At 50.7% G+C, this 18,125-nt stretch overlaps 1 long non-coding RNA gene across 4 annotated transcripts; it reads right to left on the bottom strand.

The window, feature by feature from the left end:
* Positions 1-590: 590 nt before the first annotated feature.
* LOC114012189 (uncharacterized) lies at positions 591-16,686 on the bottom strand. 4 transcript variants are annotated; one of them, XR_008746870.1, is made up of 4 exons: positions 16,538-16,651; positions 11,217-11,296; positions 3,508-9,840; positions 591-1,487 (listed from the first exon to the last, which is right to left on the bottom strand). It is a non-coding gene; the product is annotated as an uncharacterized LOC114012189 (long non-coding RNA). The 4 variants fall into 4 exon arrangements; XR_003554492.2 differs by having other exon boundaries at positions 591-5,091; positions 7,626-9,840; XR_008746872.1 differs by having other exon boundaries at positions 591-9,840; positions 16,614-16,686.
* Between the last annotated feature and the right edge of the window lie 1,439 nt (positions 16,687-18,125).

Genomic DNA, 18,125 nt, shown 5'->3' with positions numbered 1-18,125 from the left:
AAATTTCACCAGCTTTAAGTATTCAGAAATGAGCGGCCAGCCTGTGCCTTCTCTCCCACATAGACCTTTCCCATGCCAGTTGGAAAAAAATATCCCCACAAGGCTAGCTTGTAAATTCAGGACTTTAAGGAGAAAAAAAAAAAAAAAAAAAAAACAAAACCAAAAATAAAACCCCACCAAAAACCCAAACATCTGGGTGGTTTCCCTTCAGGTGCCTGAGCGAGGGGAGTTTTCCAGCCACAACCCCAAAGGTTTTCACCACAGCGCCGGGGGCCAGCGCAGCTCCCTCCCGACAGGCACAGCCGGGCAGGCGGCAGAGGCTCCTCGGCAGCTGGAACCCCGAGTTGCAGGATGCAAGGGAGCAGATATGGGTGAAACGAACCCAGTGCAGCCGCCGTGACCCCATTTGCAGAAGCTGGCACGGCTCTGTGGGACTCACCAGTGTGTTTTTGCCATCTGCGGACGGGCGCCCTGCGGGGAGAGGGAGGCAGAGGGAACCCATTGGGCATCTCTCCCCGGTGGAGGCTGGTGGAGTCTGGTGGAGTTAAAAATTGCCAAAACCAGGAAACATATGGGGAGGGTTAGGCAACTTAAATTCAGGCTGCATCTGCCAGTGGAGAGGGAGCCACACACGAGGGCCCAGCGGCACTGCTGCCATTGGGTTTTATTGCCTGCGTTGTGCCCAGACACCAACAGCCCTCGGGAGAAACAGTCTCGAAGCGCTTCCAAAAACACGTGCAGGGCCTTGCTGCTGAGGCGGCTATGGCTGGCCCCAGCTGAAAGAGATGTGCTCACATGTCTGCCCCACTGCCTGTGCCCAGGGTCAGTGCTGCCCACCCCTGGGGCATGATCCTGTGCTCTACATGCCCCGCCAGGATGCTCCATGTGCCCCACAGGGACGCTCCGCACACCCCACCAGGGTGTTCTGCACTGGTGCCAAGCTGCAGCACTGGGAGCATGGCGGGGCAGCAGTGGGGTGCAGGCTGCTCCCCTCGAGCCGAATGTGCTGGGGGAGAAAGCTCGACCTCACCATCCCAGTGCCGCAGCCGCTGTTGGGGCAGGACCCCAAGCCAAGGCAGAGCTTTGACCTGGCTCCTTGCACGTGTGCCTTGCATTCTCTTCACTCATCCAGTTTCTGGTATGAAATGAGCTCCAATTTTTATCTATCTGCTGAAAATGCTGGACAGGAACACAACCGGTTATTTCCAGACAACTCCCTTCGGTGGTTTTCTGGTGTTTCCTTTCCTTCTCCCGGCCAGTTGCTTCACCACGACACTTTTTTTGCTCCTTTTCTGGTTGTGGCACAGTAGAACATGGAGTGAGAGGGAAGGAGCAGAAGGGCGTTTTGCTGCTGACAGAGATGTCTCTGACCCTCCCGGCTGCCGTGGCGTGTGGAGATGGCTATGTGCCTCGTGCCGGGATGCTCGCTCAGCCACCCCTGCTATCTCAGCAGCACCAGCAAAACTGGGCAGATCCCCATGCACAGGCTGTTAGTGGGGAAACAAACGGAGGAGACTGAGAAAATAAAAAATATCGAGCATTCACCAGTTTTCTTGGGACTCTCTTACACTGCAAACATGAACGACCAAGGCTGGTCTCTGACTGTTGTTAAGACAGGAAGAAAAAGGGTCCAGGTCCAGAGCCAAGTGTCACAGCACGGCTTGTGCCCCACTGCCAGCCTTCCTGCCCCCCAGCCAGCAACCGGGGACTGTCACTGTTGCCCAGGAGGACAGGCCCGCGGAGGCAGACCCACTGCCCACCCTGGGAGCCAGGGCTGGGCTCAGCACACGGGCAGCCAGGCGGGGTGGCTGCCCAGGGGACACGCTCCTGAGCCTGCGTTGGCCCTGCGCTGGTGGCTGGTGCAGATGTAGTTGTTCTTCCAGTGCTTGCACTGGGTGTTTCGCATGGGGGCCTCTGGGGCCCACTTTGGGAGACCTTTTGCAGCCCAAATCCCTGTCTGGCAGCTCTGAGGCTGTGGTCTCACCTTTAGGATGATACACATGTACCTCTTACACTAACAGGCACAGCAAAAGCTATCCTATGGAGTCTCTCGCATTGCTCGCAGCGAAGGTAACCTGCTGGCAACACAGGCAGTCTTTGCAAAAGGCCCAGAGCTTCTGCTGATGCCACCCCATCACCATGGCCCGGAGCATCTGCTGATGCCATCCCATCACCACTCCTCCATGGAGGACTGGGCTAGGGCTCTGCCAAGGTTTCCAGACGAGGACACTGAAATACAAGTACGTGGATATTGGTCAAGTTGGGGGTTTTGACCCAGAAGATGAAACAGAACTACAACGATGATGATGATGGCAATAAGTATTGTTTATTATTGTTGTTGTTGTTATTTATAAATTGCTTGTTTCCAGGAGGATTCAGGAGCTCCAGTCTTACTCTGGACTCCACACCTAATAGAAGCATGTTCCTGTCCCAAAGAGCTGCTCAGCTCATCCCTGACCACAAACTAGCAGCCTGAGGTAGCGCACATAACATCATGGCTGCATACCAATCTGTTCTACCACCAGCCTGGGATGTCAGAAATGAGCACCACTGGGCTAAAGCTCCTAAAACAGGCATTGGAGCCCTACTTGAGCCATGTTTTCACTTGGGAACTAAGAGACTGTGCTCTAAATCACACATCCAGGCATCTGGCACTGTAAAACAGCTCCAGCCTGGTGTTAGGTGTTTAAATGTCAGTCTTCTCCGAGCTTTCATATCAAAGGGCAAACGCTGATGGGAGAGAGGCAGAGCAGTGCAGCAGAGAGGTAAATAAAGGGGAAGGGCCTCAAGAGGCTCACAGCTGCCCTGGTATAAAAGAATCATCTTTCAAGCTGATAAAAAATGTTACAGGCGCTGATAAGAATAATCTCCCAAGCTCTGATAAGAATACAATGAAAACAAGCCTTTTACAATGCAGCACTGGGGAACCACAGCCCCGTCCTGCCCAGAACTAGCCTTTCTAGCTGCTGCTTCCCTGTGTCCTGTGGCAGTGTGAGGGCTGGAAGGAGCTGCCCAAGCTTTCCTCCCCATCCCACGACCCGAGCAGCGCAGCCAGGCAAGGGCTCGATGGCCTCCACCCTATTGAATATGGAGCAATTCACTCCATAGCAACTGAAGCATGCAAATAATTGCATTGACTTCAAATGAAGTTATTCCTACGTTTAAATGCTCTGCTGAATCAGGGCCAGGGTGCTCAGAACTCTGGTGTATCAAGTTTGAAATGTTTTGGAAGGCTTTAAGTGAAAGGCAATGTTTTGGGAAATAAGGGGGAGGAAAGTGGGCGGGCAAGCAGCTCTCCCACTGAATAATAGGTCAATTATTTGTGAAGTTTGCAAGGGGTACAAATAGAGAGGAGGAGAGTGGTGTAAGGTCTGAATCTGTTTGGACATTAGTGTTAACCATGACCTACCACCTCACAGCCACACTGACCCAAAAACTGGGCTGGCTGTACGCTTAGGAAATTGAATTAAGAAATACATCCTTTAGTAACCTGTGCACACAACTTACCTGCTTTCTCCCCCTGCTTCCATCACCATACAGGAATGTGTTCAGCCCAGCCAGCCTGCCGCTCCTGAAGGGATGGGATGACTTCCACAGCACAAAAAATGGCTGAAATTCTGCACGTCCCAAACTGAAGAAGGTAAATATGTTTTTTGATGGAGCTTCAAGTCCCTGAAGCCAGCTAAGCACAAACACCTACCCATGCATGTGGAGGGATGCCTGTTAATGCAGCGGGACCGCCGCTGCTGGTGCCAGGCACGGAGCCATGTTGCCAGGCCGGTCACGTTCACAAGGTGGGCACCGGGGTGGCTCCCCCAGACCCACCGGCTTGGCTGGAGGGAGCAACACAAAAGCCCACGGACCTGACCTGCTGGGGTGGGCCACGGCCGAGTGCAACGTGGGCGTTTGGCTGCCGCCTCCGGGAGGGCTGTGGGTGGAATTTAGAAAAGTGTTAAGCAAGAATGGAAAACCATAACCTCATGCCGAAAGACCAGGGGTATCCTTCACTGTGGTACACTCCTGAAAGGTCTCACCCCAAGGACCTGGACATACCAACTGGTTCATTCCCATCCTCTCCCAGCACATCGCTGGCTTCCTCCTGCCCTAACATATGTACTTTGCACTTCTCACGTCTGATCTCAGTTTATTCCAAAAACAATAGATGAAAGCCAGCAAGCATTAAAGTAAATAGGAGTTTTGCTCTCAACCGCATTTGGAGCAGAATTTGACCCAGAATTAAGAGGACACTTTCTACTGGAGATCCAGCAGGTTTCTGATGCTGTTCCAGTAGCTCCAGGAGGCACACCTGCTCTTGGATCTGCATGGCAATTTCTGTGGTTTGGCCACTGAAGGCAGTTTTATATTATTTTTAAACATTACCATTAAAAACAAGGAGCTTTTTTTTCTCTTTTCGCTCCACTTCACTTGTTTTGCAAAAAGCTTAGACAGAACTGAAAAACCATACAAGTGACAAAGCCATGCAGAAAATATTCTCAGGGTCATGTACAGACGGTATCTACCACAGCTGCTCACTCAGCCTGAACCTCTCCCCCGAGAGACCAACCGGAGCAAGACGACTGCTGCAGAAGCTGCACCACCTGTTCCCAGGGGACCTCAGCAGCCTCTGCTCCGTGTTTCTGCCTCGCTTCTCTCCCACTACTCATAGGAATTGAATGGCAGGTGAGACTAGGCTGATAGACCCCTAAGCGTTGCAGTCCCCCCATTACTATCCCATCTTACACAGGGAGACGGAGGCAGAGCCACCAACTCCACATGACAGAATCAGGCTGGGCAGGAGGCCAGGGCTGTGGTCAAGGGCTTCCCACCACTAATCCCCAGAACAGATCTTACGCTCTGACCATTGCATAAATCACATCACATGGCATTTGCTATAATGATCAAATCAGAAGTGAAAACGTAAATAAAGACATATAAAAGTGCCTCAAGTGCTATTGAGCAGCTGTTACAGCAGTTTTCCACAAGCATTACCAGCGGTGCAGAGGACAGCTCCAGTTTAATGAGGTCAATGGGGTAGCGCACAAGCCATGGGGAAACAGTCCTGTATGATGTGCCTGCTCCAGGAAAGTTGGGCTGTGGGTGCAAAGGAGAGCGTCTAAGCCACTGATTATGGTTTTTGACAGTTTTGGATAATAACAAAAGTGTGTGGTGTGAGCATATGTGAAATGATGCTCAGGCAGGCACCAGGAACGGTTTCTACATATAATTAGGGGTGGGGTAAAAAAAAAAAAAAATCCCACAGGTTTAAATCAGAGCAAAGGCCACAGGAAAGAGATATTTCCCTCCGAAAGAAATGAAATGCACCTTCCAGTATGACCCAGCTATGGCAGGAGCGCAGCACCTGGAGAATTTGCAGCCTGCCTGCCACCAGGATACGGGAAGCAATAACAGTTGAGCAGGTCGTTCCTGCCTGGGAGCCGGCTGAAATCGGACCCAGCATTTGCGTCATCACCAATTAATTAGTAACTGCTTCAGGTAACTCGGGCCACCGGCCAGGGCTTTTGGAAATGGCTGCGGCCGGATGAGAGCTGTCATATTTCTGATGTCAACACTGAGGCTTTGCGGTGAACTGTGCCGAGTCACGTAAGAGCGGCCGGGCTGGCGGGGGAGAACGGCTCCCGACGCACCGAGCTGCTCAGGGTGGCGTTGGGGCCACGCGGAAGGAGGTGCCACTCCAACTCACGTCCCGCCAGTGTGCAAAGGGGGGGCTACAGTAGGAATTCCATGGCTGAAGGGTTATACCGACAGCTAACCCCGCAACAGGGGACATGCCCACCGCCCGCCAACGCACGCGTTGGCCAGTACAAACCATAACACAGGAGATGCTCCTTCAGCCGGCTTGACTTGTAGCACCGCGCTAATCGAACTTGCCAAAAAGCCTTTTCTTGAAGCAGGAAGAGCAATAACATGGCAAAATTTGGGCCGTTATGGAAAATGCCTTGACATTTTCTATAATGAGACATTTTCGTGGTTACCCTAGATCCAAAGAGAAACATTTCTATCGCGTGTCGCAAGCTGGCTGATCCAAACACCATCTGTGAGATGTGGTGTCCCCCTGGCTCAGCAGCTCTCAGCTATTCATTTCCGCGACAGCAGGTAGATGTGTCAGCAACCAGGAGATGCTGTTGGCCTCTTACAAACCTGCAGACCCCAGTTTTAGCCCTACCAAAGAAGCAAGTATTTTCAAATCATGGTAATTTTTTGTCCAATTTAGAAAACAAAGAAGGAAAAGATACTATTGCTGCCATTACCACCAGATCTCCTTTCGGAGAGACTTGGATAGACCAAACCAGCATTCGCCATCTCAATCGGGGAGGGGCAGGGGAGACACTCAGAGGATTTTAGACTTTTAGTGCGGCAGCGAGCTGCCACAGCAGGGGCAGGGGCACGGCTGGGCACCAAGGACATGGGAGGCCTGCGAGCAGGCGAGGCAGGCTAAGCACAGCGGCTCTCAGCAGGCTGCATGCAGTAGAATCGACAAACCAGTGCTCTGCAGATACTGCTGAGGTTTCCCCTCAACAAAAAAAAAGGTCAAAAGTTGACTGGGGGACCAACTGCAGTTCATGTAAAATTTCTTTCACTCCAAATCCACAGTTTCTCATTAAAAATTATACACCATTACCACTCAGAAACACTTTGGTAGGAGAGAGGGAGCAAAGGGTCAACTATCCAGTCCATATGGATTACAAAAATATAGCCAAGTTTACTGCTGTAAAGGTGTGGAAGAGTTACCCAACCTCTGTTTCAGGTCAGAAAATAATGCCTGGCTATTAGCTTGTTAGTTGGTTCTCATAAGCAAGCTAATCACCAACTTTCACGGCTTTTGGATTAGATCTCTAAGAGGTTTTAGGTCCTGGCATCTGCTGCCTTGTTTACAAACAAAAGCAGGGGGAAAAAATCCTCATAAAGCAATAAGCAAGGCAAAGGAATACAAATACTACAGAGCTGGAAGGGAGACCAACTACTTAGCACCGCTACCATTTTCTATTAATCACTCCCAGAAAAAAAATAATTGTTACTAATGCACACATACTATTTCTAGAACCCTCTTACTTAAAACCCTTAGATGTTTTCTGTGGATTGCTGATGTAACAGTCTGGAGCCGAGTGGAGCTCACACCTACTGTGGTTTGGGTTCCACCTGTTTGTAGGTAAACCCTGACTTCCCGCTGTTAGGCATATCCCTCTTCCAAGAGCCAGAATGTGAAGACTAACTATTTGTTTTCATTACTTTGCTATCGCCGAGTTATATTGTCATAACATCCAGACCCTGTTCCAAAAGGCGGCACACCCATAGCGAATAGCCAGGGTGCAGCCAGGCTTGATCATCCATGGAGTGCAAGTGCATATGTGCTTCAGCAGAGGGACAGGATGCTTGTAAGGGTGCAAAACACAGTTCTGTGCCGCATGTGGAAGCTTTAGAGAGAGCAGAGGAAGGGAAGAGAATAGGGAGCTGTTGGACTAAGCTGTTAGTGCCTTTCTTGAGAGGACGTTGCATCACTGCTGTTCTTTTCCCGTCACAAAAGCCCATGTTTGGAGAACTCAGGGTATAAAGCTACATACCTTACCATCAAAAGAAAAACTATGCAGGTTAATGGTAGCACTCACCTGCAAACCCAGTCTCACAAGGTACCACGTGTCCACCCCTGTAGTAAAGTAACACGACGAAAGCTATTCCAAAGCAATAAAAGCTAATTCAAAGCAAGCGGTAAGACTAACACTCACTGCAGCCCTGCCATCACGCTGGGGACCACAGTGCACACCCTTGGGGTCACAATCAAGGCACATACATCAACCAGAGAATGCCTGTCCCAGTGCGGAGAGGTCTGCACTGAAGGGGAAGGCTTACCCTGGGCTGATACGGGGAAGCGCATGCCTGTTAGGAAGATCTCTTCAGCAGCGAGTGACGAAGTCCACTTGATGCAAAGGTAAACCCCTGTTAAGAAATACAAACCAGACATTGTGTGTGCATTTCCAGACCAGCACAGATATTTTTATTTTCGTTCTGCATACATCCCCAGAGATTTTCAGAAGAGGTTTCCAGCCGTCTGGATTTTACTAGTCAAGACATCCTCGGCATCTTGTCTTTTTATACACAGGGTGGTTTGGTCTCACAAGCAGCAGCACGTGGACTGTGCCCCTTCAAGTATCCAACATTTCTGCTTTCCATAAGGAACAAATCCTTTTTCACTCAGTTCAAGCAAATTGTCAAGGGAGATGGGTGATCATGTGCTCCCAAAGCTTTTGCGTACTTTCTCTTGTTCTGGTTCCTTGTTCTAAGCCTAAAACTAAGGTCATTCTGGGCAAATATTTTTCCATGTGAAAAACTTATTTTCCATTCCAGGGTTACAAGCTGTTAGCAAAATGTATCTTGGTTGGGAATTAAGCCCTGCCAGAAATGCAGAAGTGCGTAAAATTCAGGGGAAAGGAAGTCTCTAATCACAAAAAAATGTCTCAAACTGGAAAAAAAGAAGATGGGGGAGGGATGTAGAGCAACTGGTTAGCTTGAAACAAGTGGAGTACCCGCGAGCATTTGGTGCCGCCCCTTCTGCTAGGTAAGGTTGCCTGCTGGTACCAAAGAGCCCATCAGCAATTGCTTCTTACCAATTTCATTTTCATGGCTTCTGGCCTCAAGGAGGCAGTGGGAGTGAAAGAGGCCAGCAGGGTGTTAAGACATACCCACTACCCACCATTCCAGTTTCCCACGTCAGTGTGGGGCTGGGCCAGATGGAGGCTGCTGGGGACCCCTGCCACAGGCAGCCAGCACCTCGGGGCTCCCCCAGTGAGAAGCAGGGTCCGGCGATGCCCGGAAGCAGGAACAGGAGCCCACCCAGCACCCCTGTGGCAGGGTGAAACCCAAACCCTCCCTGCGAGTGGCCGCAGCCCCCAGGCTGAGCTGTGCCAAAAGGTGGGCTCCCCCGGGCAGCCCCGCGCTGGTGCCCAGCTCTGCCTCCCCGAGCAGCACCCACCACCACCCTTTCTCTACTGGCATGACTGCCTTGGTAGAGTTGGAGTTGTGCATTTGCCAGCAGTCCTTATTTCCCAAGAAAACCAGATGCACAGCTATGCCAGAAGTTTCTATGCTGATATGGAAAAAAACAAGTCAATGCAAGAAACAGCAAAAAAACCCATGTCAATACAAAAAAATAACCAAAAATAGCACACTATGTCTTCAGGGGAGCAAACGCAAAGAGCTAAGTTAAAATCATTATATTTTATGTGCAAATGAAAGAGCAGTGTCTTCCACTTCTGTCCAAAAAGTTTATCAAGCAGCACGTCACACACAGTAGCAGCTCCACCTCAGGAATTAACTATATAGATACACACATATCTGTGTGTAAGTGTATATAACACTCACATTACCCAGGATATTGGTATAGCTTGGATTTATGTATTGCACAATAACGTTACCGTCTCTTGGTTTCTTTGCCCTTCCAGCTGCTATGCAGAATCCCAATACTTACATGATTGCATGTTATTTCAGATGGAGAGCTGACAGCAGCATCCACCACAGAGCACAGACAGCATTTATTCGTAATTCACACAAGGGGTTTTTTTACCCCGGCCAGATCCCACAAGCTGTCCAGCTGCACATGCAGACACTGGATATCAGTTTTGTAAATGGATGTTACTAGTGCCCAGGCTCCTAAGGCCACTAAAGATTTATTCTGAATGGGCAGAAATGAGCTAGACTTAACCAGGGCAAGAATTTGTAAAAGGCACCAATTTGCTTCAAAACAGGAGAATAAGGTCAAACCATCTGCTGCTCTCTGATATCTGCATGATCGTCCAGCAGCACGGATTTTGACAGCATGGAAAGAACCTGGGACAAGATAACATGTGAGTCACTCAAAATGCAGGCTCGCCCTGCAAGACACAGCTGCAGCTCACGCAGCTCCTGCAGCCCGTGATTCACCCCAGCTACGTGGGATTTCATCTCCATCCAAGTCATCCCGGCACTCCAGCTGCGATGTGCAGCCATTAGCAGAGCCAACATTGCAACATGACCAAATGGCCTGCCAGCTATGATTTCTGATGCATCTTTCCGAAGCCTCTAGCTGACCTGTACATGGCAGCTTTGCTGAGTTTTTCCTGAAAAAACGGGAAGAGGAAGGCACGCCGACAGAGCAGAAGCCCCGAGCCTGGGGCTGTGTCAGAACTAGAGCAGGAGGTCCCTGAACCTCTAGAAAGCCAGATCAGAGGGGACGCAGAACACAGTGCCACACTGCTCCCCATCATCCTTCCCAGCCTGCGCTGCTGTAGCTGGGGACATCCAGATTCCCTACGTGCCTGGAGCGTAGGGAAAGAGGAGCCCTGAGAAAGATGTGTTCCAGGTCGCCTCAGCACTGAAGGCAGGGAAATGCCCAGTCTAGCAACAGAAACATCACCCACCTACCAAGAGAAGGATGAATCACCTCTTAGTAATTCACAAACTATGTGAAACCTTGGTTTAGTGGTAAGCTGCGGCAAGCAGGCTGGGCAGTGCGGCTCTCGCCAGGCTCCGCCGCTGACAGAACACCCTGACACCAGCTGTAAGAGGAAGCAGCACCAGCACAGTGCTCCCGCGCTTATTGGCAGGATGGACCCGGCTCTTCAAGTGCAGTTTTGATCTGAAGAGTGACTGCCTTGAAAAGCTCCCGTCCCTCCGCGGGCTGTGTCTCTGTGGGTGAGTCAGAGGGCAATAGGTGCCCTCAGTGACCGAGATAAACTTGCATGGCCAGACACAGGCGACCCGCGGGGCGCATGCTGCATCCTGAGCTCTGAGCCCAGCCACGGCTAGGGGGCAAGGCCACCCGTCCCCAGGACCAGCTTGTGCCTGGTGACCCGGCTGGCACAGCAAAAGCTACACCTCGGCTAAGGACCCTTTCATTCTCAGCTGCTTTGTATTTCATGGCTGGACTTGATGATCTCAAAGGTCTTTTCCAACCTAAATGCTTCTATGATTCTATCATTAAAGCACCTCCTTCCATTGCCTCTAAATGCTCTTTACCTTGCAATATTAAACACAAAAGCTGTCACAAAGGACTCGTCATTAAAATGCAGGAGACCCAATTTCTGCTTTCACAACACTAGAAAATTATAATAATATACCACCACAATTTCTTAATAAACTGGATGTTCAGTCCTCATATGAGAGATGCAGCAGGTGTGAAGCCAAGCCCTCCCGTTTCCCTCACCCTGTGTTGCCACATCACCTACCTGGGTTACCACGGACTACGCCACTTCCCCTGAAGCTGCAGATTTCGGTCCCCTCTGGACCCATGTACACGTGCAGTGGCCTGAAACAACAGATTAGTGCCACAAAAACACGTTGCGTTTAAGTCACCTGGAAGAAAAGGAAAAATGCAACTTCTCTGTTTTGCTTCTTTCTTGACTTGGATGTCCTTCTCGCTCTTCCCCAGGGGGGAGGCGGTGGGATTCCCCAGCTGGCTCTTGCTATTAAGCACCAGTCCCATCCGCCGCGGTGCTCCCCGAAGGAAGCAGAGCTAACAGAGAAAAAGGTCTACAAAACAAACAAATACTTGTTGGAGACCTTGCTTTACCACATAGCTCAAATGCTTGAAAATACTTCGAAAAAAACCCAGGTATTCCTGCTTTAACAGAAAAAGCTGCAGGTTATCTATCAAGGCTCAAGGAAAATGAGTAAATGATGTGCTTAATTCTTCGTTAAGTCCCTGAGCATTTTCCAAGGAAATCTACAGACACACGCTGTGTTTTTAATGTCACCGAGTTATGAAAATGGGGAACGCTTCAGGTCCCCAGTCAGTAACCTCTTTCTTAAAACATGAACCGCCAGAGCCAGGCTGCAGCTTGTGGATGTCCTCTTTTATATATGATTTAGTAACCCTAATCAAAGTTTCTTCCCTTTAGATCAGGGGTCCTCAAACTTTTTAACCAGGGGGCTGGCGCGCGGATGAAGTGGCAGGACGTCATCTGCGGCTGCTTGGTTTCCCCCCCCAAACCCCCGGCGGGGGCGGGGCAGGGGGGGTCTGTAAATACCGGGGGGGGGGTGGATTGAGGACCCTGGGGGGCTGTATCTGGCCCGCAGGCCGTAGTTTGAGGACCCCTGCATTAGAGTTTCTGAAAGGGGAAAAAAGATGCTTGAAAGAGGGACATGGGGATACCCTAAAGCAGAGGGGGAAAGCTCTGCTCCAAGTGCCTTCGGAGCCGGTCACTGCCCGAAGCCCTGGGTTAGCACTGGGTGGGCGAGACCAGCCCTCTCCGTGAAACCAGCCCATCTCTGCGTATACACTGGGCTGAGGCAGAAAGAATGGGAAAAAACACAAGCCTGTATGTCTGAGGTCAGGTCTGTCTTAAGCAACCCAGAAACACCTGTGGGGTTTCTTCACCTTGCACCTGGTCTTTCTTTTCCTGGGTGCTGCTTGGGAGGACACACGCACCGAGGCTGCCTGCACGGGGGGCTCACAGGAGCTGAGAGCCCCAGCCAGTTCAGAGGCAGAGGGAAGCTGAAGCCCGTGCATGAGGCTTTGGGATGCTGCGGCTCGGCAGCAGGCTCCGCGGCAGGGCCAGGCACAGCGCTGAACATGCAGGTTTGACAGCTGGAGAGACAACCCTGCCGGAGGGGCAGCCAGGGCCCTGGGGGGGGGCTGCACACCGTGCAGTGCAGGTGGGGGGAAGCCCTGTGCATCACAATTAGCACTTTCCCAAGGGCTCCTCTGGAGATTTTCAAGTCTAATCCTAATCATCATTTACTCAAGCATGGCCGCTAGCAGAGCTGCAGGCACGCCACCCCCTCCTGCTCCACCCTCACATCCCCCAGGCGATCAGCCCGCTCGAGGCCATCTCCAGTCTCAGTACGCCCGCGTCCCCAGGCTCCAGCCCAGCACTGGTATCTGCCTCCGCCGTCTGGCACTGGCTCCATCCCTCACCTTTGGGAGCCAAGAGTTACTCACACAGCCCATTGCTGCCAGCCATGACCCATCTCCGTGCTCGGCAAGTGGGGCTTCTACTGGGGAGGTAAAATGGAATTTATCCTCATTTCGCTCATAGCTGAATCCTCATCGTTGGACCCACCAGTCAGCGCCGGTGGACCCGTCTGGGGCACCCACAGGGAGTCAGAAGGATTGAACCCTGCTGCCACCCCCTCCTCAGCGGGCCAGCTTGCCCAGAGATGCTTAACTCTCGGGAGGTAATCCAGTGCCCTGGAAAACTGGGGACAGAGGAAAACACAAGCTCAGGCCCACTGCCTTATGCAAAGAAAGGCTGATGACAGTGGGGTAACCGGCACGAGGGGCCCAGCTGCGGCAAGAGGAGGGGGAGAAGCCCAAACCAGCACCGGCACATCTACAGGGGTGGGAGAGATGGTGCTGAGACCAAACGTCTACAGCTTCAGCCACAAACTGATCTCCATCAGCAGGTTTCGAGGTGGAGAGGAAACACTGGCACAAAACACGCCAGTCAGAAAAAAAAATCACTCCGAAAATCTGGGCAGTCAACATAGCGCACACAGTCTTCTCTGAAAAACCCATCGATGTCATCAATAGAATAAATTGCCGTCATTTGGCAGTTTGCTCAGCTCTCCAGGTCGTCGCTGACAATTTTGGCTTTTTCAGCAGAATTAGTCATGCCGTAAATTGTTACACTTGAAATGAGAACCACAATCACCAGATTATCATCTTTCTAATTAAAACAAACCTAAGTATTTCACACTGTATATACGGCATGGTGTTTGTGTGCCAAACATCAAGATATAGAGTGCTTTGGAGTTTATATTGACGTCAATTTTTTGCTTCAATCAACATTTACCTTTTAGGTCAATACATTTTCATGTTTGCCATAACAGAAGCTAGAATCAACATGCTTGTGCCTGTAATTGTTTCATTTAACTCTTTCAATGTCTGAAATAACATCTGCAAGGAAAAGGAAAAGCTAAATACAAGCATGCAGTGGCTTTGCCCGGCCTTTCTCTCAGTTAAATCCAGAAAAATGCTATTGCAGGTTTGTTATCTGGAAGAATCGCCTTGCTCTTTGCCAGTGCTGGCGCAGAATATATAACACCACCGCTAGTAATATTAAATACCAGTAATAGCCCACCTGAATAGCCGGGAGACAAACATTCAGTTATTAAAAGCGATGGTACAGAATTGCCTCATTAAGCCTGGTAGCTTGCTGTTTACAATGGGCTACTGCCAGCAGAACAGTTTTACAGCTTTTATTGCCATTGTCTCAGCACATTGAAAAAGCAGTCTGTTTTCAGATAACCTACAGAAAAGCCCCGATTTTAATCAAGGTGAGGAGGTATTTGAACGGTGTGGCCATCATTTGATTCAGCCCTGCTGAGATAAGTAGAATGAGCATTCATCTGTTTGGTTTATACAAGAAGTAAACCGTTTGCTTTTGTTTACCGCGCTCCACTTGCCAGCGTTACCCATGCTGGCTCAAGCGCCGGTGGAGAAAACAACATCTGCCCAGGGAGGGATGAGCTGCGCCACGTGTGCCGCTGCAGCCACCCATGGGTAACCCGGGGCCACCAGTCCCAGCGGCTTCCTCGGCACTGCCGTCCCGCAGGGGTCTCATGTTCCCAGCCGTTCCAGACTAACGGGGCTCAGGGTGAAAGGAGTAGACAGAAACAGTATAAAATGTGTAGGCAGAAAGTCACTTGTTCCCTGCCAAAAAAATACACACACACACTCACATGGTAGGCTTGTTGGCAGACTCTCTCCCTTGCTTTCTCTCTCATATGTATATGTATGTGTGCATATATATATGTGTGTACATATACATATATAAGTGTGTGTGTATAGATCTTCTTTTTTCTGGGCCACAAGTCTTCCCTGCAAGCCTAGAATTGCCAAAAACCCCTTTCACTGGCCTTGCTCCAAATGGCTGGTGAGACCAGCAGCTGTCACACTGCAGCAGTAAGAGGAGGAGAGGAGAAGGTGTCTGTCCACGCGGGGCAGGGAGGGGCGGCTGTGGGGAGAAGGGGAAGCATGGCGGGGGGGCATGCCCCCTCCCCAGGCAAAGCGCGCATCACGAGGCTGCGGTACCCTCTGAAGGGTGCCACTGGCAGTTTCTAGGCATGTCCTTAATGCAGCCGGTCCCGTTCCCGGGGCAGGAGCATTGTCCCCAGTTTCTCTCCAGGACATGGGCACGGGGCATTCCGGTGGCCGCTCGTGCCCAGGGCACAGCCTTGACGCCAGCGCTGAGGCTTCTCTTGTGCGGCACCAGTTCTGCACCTCCCTGCGCTTGTCCCTAGCCCTATTACAGCTCCTCAAAGCAGAAGGGAGGAGGAAGGTCAGTGTGCTCCATTGCAGCCTGAGAATAGAGATAAAAAACCATGCAAAACCGGCTATTGGTGCATGAAAGACAAACGCCGTTTCCCTCACTTTCCAGTAGCTCACTGCCTTAATAGCAGAAGATAGATCAACAATTAATAGTGTGGCTTCCGTGTTAGATCACACTGGGGGTTAGGGCTTAAACCCACTTTAAAGAAACTAGGCCAATTATTTTATGAGGCGTGGGAATTGTTAAATTGGGCTATCCACTCTGCTTCATACAATTGCATGAAGACTGATATTGTGGAGAGGTTTTTAATGAAGGCCTTATATAGCTCTAGGTCAGAACATTTGCATTTGTGAAGCTTACATTGAAAGCACAAGAGAAACAGCATGAACAAACAGCAGTGTTTTCATCTTAAAAAAAAAAAAACACACACACACATTCTGTCCGTGGGAATATGGTACGAGGGACTGGGAAACAATGGTTTCTATTTCCAGCTCGGTTGTCAACTTACAGGAGTCTGACCTTAAGCAAATCGTTTTACTCTGGAACCTCATTTATCTGCCTGGGGTGTGTGGAGGCTCATTAGTACCCTTACTAATGAGCTTCATATAATCATATGCAAAGCACAGCATTTTAGTAGATTTTGGAAGACTAGGATTTGTACAGCCCTTTGAAATTCAAGATGATGTAGATATGTAAAGATCTCCCTCTTGCTCACTCTCTCACACACACTCTTTCCAGGTGATAAAGACAAATTCCATTTAAAAATTTGTGCTTCCGAGCACAAACAGTGTAAACTCAAAGTCCAGTTTTTGAAGTTTTATTGCTTCTTTGAAACAGCACTGCTAACATGCACACTCCAAAGAAACCCAAACAGCAGCAAGTTACTGGAACTGCTGGTCCCGAGTGAGCAATAAAAACCTGAACAAAGCTGAACTTTGGATTCCATGCCATGCTGACTGACTGAATTTGACAGGTTAATGTGTTCATTTCTTTGACCTGATTTATGCTCTCGCTGTATACTTGCACAACTCCTCCTGTTCAGGTGCTACTTTTATACTTTTTGCCCTGTCGTGGCCTCAGTGGAGCAGAGGCAGTCACCTGCTACAAGTGCACAATTGCAAGCCTATGACTTCTATTAAACCAATTGGTACAGGTGGAAAAAACCCCAGTTTTCATGCCTACAGCCCCAAAGCAAAGAATGACTCTGTTCCCGAAAAAACATCTTAATTTTTTGCAGCTGTAACAGCTGTTCTAATAAAAGATTTTAGCTTTACCTGCAAGTCTCGTCCACCCCATGTCCTTTGAACAATGGCCTTGTAACAAAACACCAGGATAAAAGCTCTGACTTACTGCTGCCCCTCCTCACTGGAAATAACAGGTGCACAGGCTCTGGCTGGGACAGAGTGCATTTCCTTCATAGCAGCTCACATGGGGCTAGGTTTTGAATTTGTGACCAAAACACTCTGTTGATGACAGAGGGATGTTTTCGTCACTGCTGAGCAGCACTCACACAGCATCACAGGCTTTTCTGCTTCTCAGTCTGCCCTGCCCATGAGCCGGCTGGGGGGCACCAGAAGCTGGGAGGGGGCACAGCTGACCCCGACTGACCTGAGGGATATTCCATGCCATATGACATCATGCTCAGCCATAAAAGCCAGGGGAAGGAGGAGGCAGCGGGGACACACTGGGAGCGATGGCGTTTGCCTTCCCCAGCCCCGTCCCGCGTGCTGAGCCCTGCTGCCCTGGTGGGGCTGAGCCCCTGCCTGCCGTGGCAGGGGGAAGGGATTCCTCGGGTGGCTCTGCTTGGGCACGCCGCTTTGGCTTTGCCCATCAAACTGTCCTTAGCTCAGCCCACAATTTTTTTTGCACTTTTACCCTTCAGATTCTCCCCCCCATGCCACTGAGGGGCATGAGCAAGCAGCTGGGGGGCTGAGCTGCCCACCAGCACTAACTAAATAGCACAGGCTATTTCTAGCAACCTGTGTACACGAGGCTCGAGTCCGGCAGTGCTGCTTTAACCAGAGCAAACTGTGGTTACCTGCCCTACTTTAAAAAGGTTGGAGTGGCAGGTTAAACATTCTCCACAATTGAATGTAAATGCTTAACGGGAAAATGGAAACAAAAATCAAGGGGGCTTTCTAGGCGGTGTGGCAAAAACTGCCTTTTAAGCAAACCGCCGTGTCCTTGCACACAGCAGCGTCTTGTTTCCCCTTGTACACGTGGAAGGAGAAAGGTGTACCCCGCCGAGTTCCGTTACCCTTGGGTCTAAACCAAGGACAATCCCTAGGAACACCTCCAGTAGAGCATGCTGGTAAGTCTCCCCTGCACGACCAGATGCATGAAATCAGGGGATAAAATAACTCTTATCTGCACGTGGAACACTGCTTTGGACACCGGGCGCTGGGGCAGAACTCCAGCGATCCACCCACTGCCCTCACACAGCCTCTCCCCCTCCCTCCCAAAGCCCCCAGGGAAGGGCTGCGGCATGAAGTCGAGGTCCCAGCACCGTGTGTGTCTAGGACATGCAGGTATGCTGCGGAGAGCCCCCGGTCTCCGGTGGGTGCCTAGCCCTGGCAGGCAGCAGTGGCTTTGGGACGTACAGCCCGGGCAGACTGCAGGCAGGCCTCGGCACGGGGGTGCGGGGGAGAGCCACGGGCCGGCTTCATGCCCACCCCCCCCAGCACAGGGGAGCCCTCGCTGCTCGGGGAGCCACGCTCCCGCACTGAAGCCAGGGTGCCGTCCTTGGGGAAGAAAGGAAGGATTTGCTGTGGGAAATGCGGCCAGAGCAGCCCTGTCTAACACCTCAGGGCTCCAGTGAGCCGCAGCTTCCCTGCAAGGCTTTCCTGGCTATTTGAGAGCAAG

This window comes from Falco peregrinus, chromosome 4 (genome assembly GCF_023634155.1).
Source record: "Falco peregrinus isolate bFalPer1 chromosome 4, bFalPer1.pri, whole genome shotgun sequence".
NCBI classification, from domain to species: Eukaryota; Metazoa; Chordata; class Aves; order Falconiformes; family Falconidae; genus Falco; species Falco peregrinus.
This window is presented reverse-complemented; position numbering and strand designations above follow the sequence as displayed.